The 9,787-nt window shown below is 49.3% G+C and overlaps 1 protein-coding gene across 2 annotated transcripts in view; it reads right to left on the reverse strand.

Annotated features, from left to right (window-relative positions):
- Positions 1-7,935, reverse strand: part of DAG1 (dystroglycan 1) — a 69,881-nt gene extending 61,946 nt beyond the window's left edge. Inside the window, exon 1 of one of the 2 annotated variants that reach the window (XM_044921629.1) lies at positions 7,817-7,935. The gene's annotated coding sequence lies outside the window, so the exon portion shown is untranslated. Of the gene's footprint in view, positions 1-7,643 lie in introns of both variants that reach the window. The other variant, XM_021686895.1, reaches the window with a different exon arrangement.
- Between the last annotated feature and the right edge of the window lie 1,852 nt (positions 7,936-9,787).

The raw sequence follows: 9,787 nt of genomic DNA on the forward strand, positions 1-9,787 counted from the left end.
TAAATAAATAAAATCTTAGATAGATAGATAAATAAATAAATGTATGAATGCATGCATGCCTTATCTTCCTGAAGAGCAGAGGCCCTGCAGGAAAAGAAGGATCCAATATTGGTGAATGCCCACAACCAAAATAGAATTACACCAAAGGAAGTGGGGAATGCCACTCAGTCTCCAGTCCACACCACCAATGAAAACTAAATGTTTTCTATAGAATTAATCCAGGACCAAAAATTATTAAGAATTTCAAAGATAAAAAATAATTCCAGTAGGGGCGCCTGGCTCGCTCAGTCAGTAGAGAATGAGACTTTTGATCTCAGGGTCATGAGTTTGAGCCCCATGCTGGGCACAGAGATTACTTAATAAAAAAATAATAATAATAATAATTTTTTAAAAAATTCTGTGGCACCTGGGTGGCTCAGTAGGTTAAGCGTCTGCCTTCGGTTCAGGTCATGATCCCAGGGTCCTGAGATCCAGCCCTGTGTAGCAGGGAGCCTGCTTCCCCCTCTCCTGCTCCCCCTGCTTGTGCTCGCTCTCTCACTCTCTGTCAAATAAATAAATACAGGGCGCCTGGGTGGCTCAGACGGTTAAGTGTCTGCCTTCCACTCAGGTCATGATCCCAGGGTCCTGGGATCAAGCCCCACATTGGGCTCCTGGCTCAGCAGAAAGCCTGCTTCTCCCTCTCTCTCTGCTTCTCCCCCTGTTCATGCTCTCTCTCTATCTCTCTATCTCTCTGTCTCAAATGAATAAATAAAATCTTAAAAAAAAAATGCTAAAAATAAATAAAATCTTTTAAAAATATAAATAAATATTTAAAAATTCCAGTATCTAAAACTTAGTGATATTTTAACCTCAATGCTATGATGTGTAGGACAAAGACATTCAGTCATAAAAGTGATTTTTTACATTCAGCTGATTGTTCCCACTAGAAGCCTGCTTTTAAAATATCAGTTTAGGGCGTCTGGGTGGCTCAGTCGTTAAGCGTCTGCCTTCGGCTCAGGTCATGATCCCAGGGTCCTGGGATCGAGTCCCACATCAGGCTCCCTGCTCAGCGGGAAGCCTGCTTCTCCCTCTCCCACTCCTCCTGCTTGTGTTCCCTTTCTCGCTGTGTGTCTTTCTGTCAAATAAATAAATAAAATCTTAAAAAAAAAAAATTAAAATATCAGTTTAAAAAAAATTTAAAAATAAATAAAATATAAGTATAAATTGGGGTGCCTGGCTGGCTTAACATGTGGCTCTTGATCTCAGGGTTGTAACAAGCCCTACTTAGGCTATAGAGATTGCTTAATAAACTTAAAATAAATTTTTATTTTTTTTAAATAAAAGTATAAATTAAGTTACCATACTGCTAAAGTTTCATTCAGATTTACTTCACTCCAGCAGATAACTCAGAACAGCTTCACCAACTTAGATACCTTCAGTTTATGATACTGTCCCACTGCATCCCATCCATCTTCCTACCCCAGACAGAGAGCAAAGCTAAGAAAATGCTTAGCTATCAAACCCAAGAAATAAGAAAATAGGAAACCCTATTCATTAAAGCTAAATTAAGCCCTCTGGCTGGTATAATTTTGTAAACTACTCTAAAATCCTATTTATAGAAATTGCTATCTGAGCAATATTACTAATGATCAGAGTAAAATCAGACGGTCAAAAAGCAAAGCAGGTTATGTGACTCGTAGGAAGACTGCTTTCGATTAGTACCCAAAGGCATGGACACAGAAAGACCCACTGGGAAAGGACCAGATTAATCACTTATATATTCAAAACCACTCCAGGCCTGGAGTGTCAACACAGGAAAAGCAGAAAAAGATGGAGGCTTAAGAACCAACAGCACAGGGGCGCCTGGGTGGCTCAGTTGGTTGGGCGACTGCCTTCGGCTCAGGTCATGATCCTGGAGTCCCGGGATCGAGTCCCGCATCGGGCTCCCTGCTCGGCGGGGAGTCTGCTTCTCCCTCTGACCCTCCTCCCTCTCATGCTCTCTGTCTCTCATTCTCTCTGTCTCAAATAAATAAAATCTTTAAAAAAAAAAAAGAACCAACAGCACAGGGGCGCCTGGGTGGCTCAGTCGTTAAGCGTCTGCCTTCAGCTCAGGTCATGATCCCGGGGTCCTGGGATTGAGCCCCGCATCGGGCTCCCTGCTCTGAGGGAGGCCTGCTTCTCCCTCTCCCACTCCCCCTGCTTGTGTTCCCTCTCTCACTGTGTCTCTCTCTCTGTCAAATAAATAAATAAAATCTTAAAAAAAAAAAAAAAGAACCAACAGCACAGTAACACTGGCAAAGGCAAAGAAACACTCTTTAATAGGGAGGAGGAAGAAAACTTACTCCAAAAAAGGATGGCGAAATCCTTGACCAATACACAGGACACACTGAAGAACACACTACCTCAATTTATTCTCACTTTGAGTTCCCTTGAGGTTCAATGGTCTCTAGTCCCCATTTGGACCCCTTCAATGTTCAAACCAGCATTTCTTACTTCTCTAATACTCTGGAAGCCTCCAGCCTCCAAGCAGTCACACTCCGCAGTGACTCCAATCTAAACAACACACCCAGAGAACCTGGATATTGAATCAAACTTCTCTTCACTGACTTCCTGTATAGGCTAGGAAAAAAACTCATAAGGCAGGGCACATCGGTGGTTCAGTCCTTCGAGCATCCAACTTTTGGTTTCTGCTCAGGTCATGATCTCAGGGGTCTTGAGATTCTCTCCCCCTCCATCTGCCCCTCTCCCTCTACTGTGCACACGCGCGCGCTCTCTCTCTCTCAAATAAATATTTGGAAGAAAAAAAAAACTCACAAGGCCTCACTCTTATTCTTGCCCATCCACTAAATGGGTCTATCACCACTTGCCATTCCACTAGGCTAGTTGTACACCTCTTATCAAGAAGGCTATGACCAAAATAAAAACTCAAAAAGGCAAGCAAGGTAAAGGGTGTCCAATTTCACACTATCATGGGCCACCTTTAGTTTACTCTGCACAGGTCAAGTCTGCAAACCAATGACCATTCTTTCAATGAATCCACTCGAAAGCCACATCATCCTTGCTGCAATTCTGAGTCTCCCAAACTGCAGACATTTCATAGATATGTGGGTGTGTATATATATATATTTTTTTAAGTAGGCTCCATGCCCAGCATGGTGCTTGAACTCACGACCCTGAGATCAAGCCCTAAGCTGAGGCTGAAAGTCAGACACTTAAGCAAGCGAGCCACTCAGGTGCCTCCAATTTTTTTAATTCATATTTTTTTTATTAAGTAGACCCCACGCCCAGTGTGGGATCCAATGCAGGGCTGGAACTCATGACCCCAAGATCTAAACTGCAGACATTTTAAAAGACACTAGTTCCCTACCCACCAAGTGGGTCAACAAATCACGGTTTCTCCTCCCTGAGTACACCCCTTCCTTACCATTTCTTTCAACCACCCGTTCTACCTCTTTTTTTTTTTTAAGATTTTATTTATTTATTTGACAGAGAGAGACACAGTGAGAGAGGGAACACAAGCAGGGGGAATGGGAGAGAGGGAGAAGCAGACTCCCCGCGGAGCAGGGAGCCCAATGTGGGACTCCATCCCAGGACCCTGGGACCATGACCTGAGCTGAAGGCAGATGCTTAATGACTGAGCCACCCAGGCGCCCCTATCTCCTTCTTTATACATCTACTTTCTACCTCCTTCAACTGCACCCCTGCAACAGACTCAAAACTGGGACACAAGCACTATCCCACTCAGAACTTCCAGGGACACCCCACTGGCCCAGCTGAACCTTTCACATCAGCCTTTGCCCCACTTTTCCCCAAGGACACTTCCTTTGGCTCTACTCCTTGGTCCTCAGGCATGGCCTGGTCTTTCACTCCTCCACCTTTTTCAGGTCACCCAAGGACAGCCCCTCATCTTACCTGCCTGCCACAGACTCAGCCTTCCCCTCGTTTTGCAGTCTAGGCGCCCCTGTTTATTCCGAGTCTCTCAAGTCCTTACCAGTGCTTGGCTGATGCTGGCTTACATTCCACTGTCACCTCCTGCCCCTTCTATTCAACAGTAGATCTCTGATACCAGCACCATTCAGGTCCCTAATGTCTGCTGAACTGCCTCATGTTGAACCTTCTTTCTCTCTCCTCATGCCCCCGCTGACCACTGTCCTTGTTCAGGTCCCCTATCTCCTTACTGGACCACAGGAGTAACCAACTTGCCTCCAGTCCAGTCTCCACAGTCACAATGGGGGCTTTTTTTTTATATTAAAAAAAAAAGTTTTTAAATAAATGTTATGCCCAGCATGGGGATCAAACACACAACCCCAAAAGCAAGAGTCCCATGTTTCACTGACTGAGCCAGGCACCCTAGGGTCACTTCTTAAAACCACCACAGCTGTGCTCCAAGACCTTCAAACCACCACAGCTGTGCTCCAAGTTCCTTCTGGTTCCAAGCCAACCTTCTAGAACATACAGAAAAGGTGCCCTGTCTTCTCTCTCCCCACTCCTTGCCTCTGTTCACTTCTTTTCCTTCCACAGAGTTGTGACCTTCCTGCCATCAACTCCTTCATCAATCAAACCACTAACCTTTCTTGAGGGTCCAGCTCAATTGAAATCCCACCCTAAAGCCTGCCCTCCCCAGCCTAAGACCCAGGCTCCTTGGCTTACTTCAGCATAGTGCCCAGAGCACCAGTAGAGGCCCCAAGAAAGCTCAGACAAATCCTAGTTTCTGAGAATGGTCCCTCACAGCATGTTCCTGGAGTTCTGTGTGGAGTCCCTGATCACTTCTCCCATATTGCCCTGGCATTGTGCCCACCACCAAACACCTGGGCTTGGTCTTCACCAGAGAAGCACCCAACCAAGGCTACCATCATCAGTCTGATGCAACACAAACACAGGTGGGCATAGCCAAACGTTCAACCTGGATTCAAATCCTGACTGCCACATGATGACAGCCGTGTGTCCTTGGGAACATTCCCTCATCTAGGACTCTGCTTCCTCAGTCAATATAAAGGATTCTCATAACCATTAGCAATGATGCACATAGACCAGAAACAGAAGGCCCCTGACTGTGGCTGATGTATTCTATCACATCACTGACCCTCAGAAAGCAGGAAAGGCTAGAACAACTGTGAGATAAAGAGATGAACATACTCTCATCTGCATCAAGAATGAACACACCTCTTAAAAAAAAAAAAGAAAGAAAAGAATGAACACACCTCTACTCTGAGATGGATACAACAGCCCTGCCCAACAGGAAATGCAATGCCTCAAGTTCAAGAGATAAGATTTTTAACAATCAAGGGCGCCTGGGTGGCTCAGCCATTAAGCGTGTGCCTTCCGCTCAGGTCATGATCCAGGGGTCCTGGGATCAAGCCCCGCGTTGGGCTCCTGCTTCTCCCTCCCCCACTCCCCCCGCTTGTGTTCCCTCTCGATGTGCCTCTGTCAAATAAATAAATAAATCATCTTAAAAAAAAAAAAAGATTTTTAACAATCAAATGCCATGCCTCTTCTTTCCTAAACAATCTCATTCTAAGTGGTTCCAGGGTCCCCCTCTTACCCCACCACTCTCAGTGTTTAACAGACACCAGCTAACTTGCAGAAGATAGTTAAATCCTTGGTCATGCTTAGTCTTCTGACCCACACATTCCTGAATACAGGCTTCTTCTCCCTGCCCCCCCCCCACCACAACCCCAGCTTGGCATTCATTCCCTTGGCTCAACCTTTTCAGCCTCTCAGCTGGCTCCTCCTCCCTCCTCATCTCTCCTCTACTGGCTGACCTCACAGCCAGAGGTCCTGAACCCCTCCTCTCCCTGACACTACCTATGTGGCCACCAGCAAGATCTTTCTAAACATAGGTCTGGACCCTGCCACTCCACTAGTTTAAAAGTCTTCTCAGGCTTCTGCACCCTGAGGATAAAGTCTGAACTCCCAAGCACAATGAGAAAGGCCTAGAGATCCCACTCGCCAAGCTGGAGGACTCACAGGTGCTATTTTAGGAGCTCATGTACATGTGGTTCCCTGTGTCCAGACCTTGCTGTCCCCCAGCTAATTCCTGCTGGCCCTGCAAGCCTCAGCTTAGGAATTCCCTCTCCTCAGGCTCCCAAAGCACCATGTGAGCACACTTAGTGGGCAGATACTATCAATCATAGGTTCCTTAATCCCCACTGTCCCTGAAACTGTGTTCCTTAAGGGCAGAACCAGCCTCTTTTACATGGGTACCCTGAACCTACCACAAAATTAGGCCAAATAGTGAAGCCAAATATTCATTAAATGAATGAATGTATTTTGCCACAAATCAACTTTTCCAAAAACAGTTAGGACTTGCTTTCTTTCTCTTTCAACCAAGGCTCATATCAACAAGAGCTTTCATGTTCCAACCAGGTGTTTGTTGCCTATATAGTACTGCTTACTCTTCCTTTCATACAGTACCCCACAGGCTTTGAACAGGCTCACACTATGCATCCTACTCTCTCCTCAAATCTGATTTCTCTAAGAAATGGCTCCTCAGCCTCCTTTAAACATGCAGGCCATGAGCTCTTATTTCTTGGCTCCACAGCAAAGTTCAACTTCTCCATACTCCAACTAGAGATTTTTATGTCTCCAAGGTTGAATCTTTTTTAAAACAGGGACATTCCAAAATTATCATGTCTCTGAACACTAAGCATAGAACAACCTGATAAAGTTACAATATCCCATCTACACCAGACTCCAAAACACCTGGTAGCACATCCAACTCTTTATCTGGGCTTATGTCCTATAAACACCACCTCCCTGCACTGAGTCTGGGTTCCATGCCAGGAATCGCTTCTCCTAGCTTATTTAGGGAAATAGCAGGCCCGGCTCTTAAGTTAGAACTTTAGGCTATAAACGTGTTGTCCCAGGCTCTAGCTTCCACCAAAGCAAAACTTCATGATCGTCATTAAAACTAATTCTGAAGTAAGTCATTTGCAAACCTAAGAGATTAAAATATGCATTTTTAATTAGCACTTGAGTTTGTATGAAATTAACTCGGAATTTTTGGCAGGATTCTAAGCCGAGACAGCATTTTCTCTGGAGACACTTTACACATACACCCGCTGGTCAATCTGGTTTTCCAAACACCAAGTAAAAAGGTGAAAAGGCAGGAGGCTTCCAAAGAAGCTCAAGAGTGTGTGAGTGTGAGTGAGTGTGTGTGTGTGTGTGTGTGTGTGTGTGTGTGTGTGGCGGGGGGAGGGGGGATGACCCCAAGGCTCTGAGCAGCTCAGGTCCCAGCGGCTGCGGCGCCCTTCCACGCCTCCTGCGGGGGGTCAATGCCCCATCCTCCGGCTTCCGCCCAACTGGGCCGCGCGACCACCCTCTTTGCAAGCCCAGGGGGCGGCCCAAAGGCCGTACACGCCTGTGGCCAACGCGCAGGCCCCGCGTTCCCCGGAGCGCGGGCCGGGCTGAGGCCTGGCCCATCGCCGCGGCGCGGAGCCCGGGCCCGGCCGCGGAACGCCCTGAGCCTTCGCCTGAGGGGCCGAGAGGAGGGGGGCGGCTCTCCCCGGGCCACGCCGCTGCCTCACCCGCAAAGACGTCCACAACCGTGTCCCCACCCCGGGCGAAACCGCGAGCAGCAGGTGTTCCTCGGGAGGCTCGGCCGGCCACGGGGATGGGGGCCTGGGCTGCCAGGCTCGGCGGCAGGGGACGGGCGGCGCACTCACCGAGCGCCGGCGGGCGGGCCGCGGCAGGTGTTTGCTCCTCCCGGCCGCAAGACGCCGCGCCGCCGCCGCCGCCGCTCCCCGGGGACTCGGCGCCAAGCTGCCGTTGCCGCCGCTGCTGCCGCCGAGCCCGAGGAGCGCGAGCGCCGCACCGCAGCCTCCGCGCGAGCACGTACCGGGCGGTGAGAGGGCGACGAGCGCGAGGGCGGGGCGCGCGGCCGGAGCCTAGCAACCGCCTGACACGCGAGTGCCGCAACCAATCCCGCCGCCAGCTCCGCGCGGCATCGACCAGCAGTCCGCGCGACGCCCGCTTCTGCCTGCGTCCACCGCCCCGCAGCGCGCCGCACCCGCGCACAGGCCCCGCCTCCATCCGCGCCGCTTTGCTCATTGGCCCGCCACGCCCCCGCCCGAAAAGACACGCCCCGCCCTGGAAGACACGCCCCGCGGCCGGCCGGGTCCGTCCCCGGGACACGCCCCGGCCCGTCCGGGTTGCCCCCAGCCCTCTCGTCTGGTAGTGGGGGGAGGGGCGCCCCGCCCAACCTCAGGCCTTCGGGCCACTGAGACTCGTCCCTCCGACCCAGGGTGGTCGGGCTCGAAAACTGGCCCTGCCACAAATGACCACCTATTTTTTGGCCCTCCTCATTTCTCTCGAACGCAAATCAAGAGGTATTTCTAAGCCATGAAAACAATCAGGAAGCGTTCTCTAAATCGCTAAGGATGATCCTGTTGCTTGGCCCTTACACGGATGGGGAAACTGAGGCAAGGGCCGGAAGGGCGGGAAGCTGGCCTCTCTCCAAAGGCCTTAGCCCCTAGCCGGCGAGGGCGTCCGGGAAGCGCCTCAGGCCTGACCCTGTCCCCTCCCCCTGCCCCCGAACTCCGGAATCCGATGCCTCCTCTGGCGCCAGAAATAGCTCTGACCCGCTGGCGAGCTGGTCACTCTCTACTTGTGGCCCGCATTCTTTCAGGGGGTGGGGGAGTAAGGAGCGGAGGTTACTGCTGAGGTCCTTCTCCCTTCAAGGGGAGCGTCCTAAAGGTGTCTCCCTCCCCCCAGGGCTTACCTATGGCCTCCAACCCCTACGGCCCCAGAGACCTGAAAAAGTACTGGATGGGTCTGGGGATGGCATGCATAGTGGGCTTTGCTCCCTTTAGCTCCCAAATCCTGCTCAGGATGTGTCCATTCCCTCCTGGGCCTGTGTCCAGGTTGGAATTCCAAGCCTGCACTTTTGTCAGAGAGCACATTCTGAACACAACTGGCTGCTGCCTGCCAGGCAGTCCTCCCTGAATCCAGACAGGTGTGAGTCTCCCTGGCCTTCTCCCCCTCCTTAAAGAGGGGCGTCATTGCTGGGAGAAATACATTTCAGAGAGCTGAAAGGAAAGTCATCTCCCAAATGCACATACCTGTTTGTGATTCCTTTTTTTTTTTTTTTTTTTAGATTTTATTTTTGTAAGTAATCTCTAGATCCAACGTGGTGCTGGAACTCACAACCCTGGGATCAAGAGGTTCATGCTCTAGCAACTGTGCCAGCCAGATGCCCCTTGATTTTTTATACTTAAATGCATAGCCTCCAAACCTCATTCACACAGACTAGAAAAGGAACTAAAAACCAGGGGAAAGTCCCCAAACCATCCTTCAGATGTTAAAACTAAAAAATTAATGGCCTCTCAAATCCAAATTTAAAATTCTGCTGCTTTGGGGCGCCTGGGTGGCTCAGTTGGTTGAACGACTGCCTTCAGCTCAGGTCATGATCCTGGAGTCCCTGGATCGAGTCCCGCATCGGGCTCCCTGTTCGGCAGGGAGTCTGCTTCTCCCTCTGACCCTCTTCCCTCTCATGCTCTCTGTCTCTCATTCTCTCTGTCTCAAATAAATAAAAATAAAAATCTTAAAAAAAAAATTCTGCTGCTTTGAAAAGGCTAAGAATGTGAAAAGTTACTTGGGTTTCTAAATCCAATATATTCTCTCATTCACTTCTTCAGTTTACCAAGTCAACACACACACACACACACACACACACACACACACATACACCCAACCCAACATACACCAGGCACTGGTTTGCAGCCATAGGTTCTGCTGGATATTTCAGTGCCTGACTGTATAGTTATATATAAATGTTTTTCCAAAACAAAAGACATCAGTAGGTACTGGC

Source organism: Neomonachus schauinslandi, chromosome 1 (genome assembly GCF_002201575.2).
Source record: "Neomonachus schauinslandi chromosome 1, ASM220157v2, whole genome shotgun sequence".
Classification (NCBI taxonomy): Eukaryota; Metazoa; Chordata; class Mammalia; order Carnivora; family Phocidae; genus Neomonachus; species Neomonachus schauinslandi.